This window comes from Octodon degus, unplaced genomic scaffold (genome assembly GCF_000260255.1).
Source record: "Octodon degus isolate 3935 unplaced genomic scaffold, OctDeg1.0 scaffold00010, whole genome shotgun sequence".
In the NCBI taxonomy this organism is placed as follows: domain Eukaryota; kingdom Metazoa; phylum Chordata; class Mammalia; order Rodentia; family Octodontidae; genus Octodon; species Octodon degus.
This window is the reverse complement of record NW_004524586.1, coordinates 5,391,962-5,392,869: the sequence shown is the minus strand read 5'-3', so window position 1 is coordinate 5,392,869 and position 908 is coordinate 5,391,962. Positions and strand designations below refer to the sequence as shown.

Here is a 908-nt window from a genome sequence, read left to right as displayed (position 1 = left end):
TGGCATGGACAAGCTTATTGTAGATGGCCGAGGCAAAGCAACAATTTCTAATGACGGGGCCACAATTTTGAAACTTCTCAATGTCGTCCATCCTGCAGCAAAGACTTTAGTGGACATCGCCAAATCTCAAGATGCTGAGGTTGGTGATGGCACCACCTCTGGGACCCTGCTGGCTGCCGAGTTTCTGAAGCAGGTGAGACCCCACGTGGAGGAAGGCTTGCACCCCCAGATCATCATCCGAGCTTTCCGCACAGCTACACAGTTGGCAATTAACAAGGTCAAGGAGATCGCTGTGACTGTGAAGAAGCAAGGTAAAGTGGAGCAGAGGAAGCTGCTGGAGCGTGTGCCATGGCGGCTCTGAGCTCCAGGCTGGTCTCCCAGCAGAAAGCCTGCTTTGCTGAAATGGTGGTTGATGCTGTGATGATGCTCGATGATTGGCTGCAGCTTAAAATGACTGGAATCAAGAAGGTACAGGGTGGAGCCCTGGAGGAGTCTCGGCTGGTGGCTGGTGCTGCATTCAAGAAGACTTTCTCTTACGCTGGATTTGAAATGCAACCTAAAAAGTACAATAACCCCACGATTGCCTTGTTAAATGTTGAACTCGAGCTGAAAGCTGAAAAAGACAATGCTGAAACCAGAGTCCACACAGTAGAGGATTATCAGGCAATCGTTGATGCTGAGTGGAACATTCTGTAGGACAAGTTAGAGAAGATCTATAATTCCGGAGCCAAAGTTGTTTTGTCCAAACTCCCTACTGGGGATGTGGCCACCCAGTACTTCGCTGATAGGGACATGTTCTGTGCTGGCCGTGTGCCTGAGGAGGATTTGAAGAGGACAATGATGGCCTGTGGAGGCTCAATCCAGACCAGCGTGAATGCTCTATCAGCAGATGTGCTGGGCCGCTGCCA

At 50.4% G+C, this 908-nt stretch overlaps 1 pseudogene; it reads left to right on the top strand.

Moving 5' to 3' along the window:
- Positions 1 to 4: 4 nt before the first annotated feature.
- LOC101569525 overlaps positions 5 to 908 on the top strand; it is a 1,540-nt pseudogene continuing 636 nt past the window's right edge.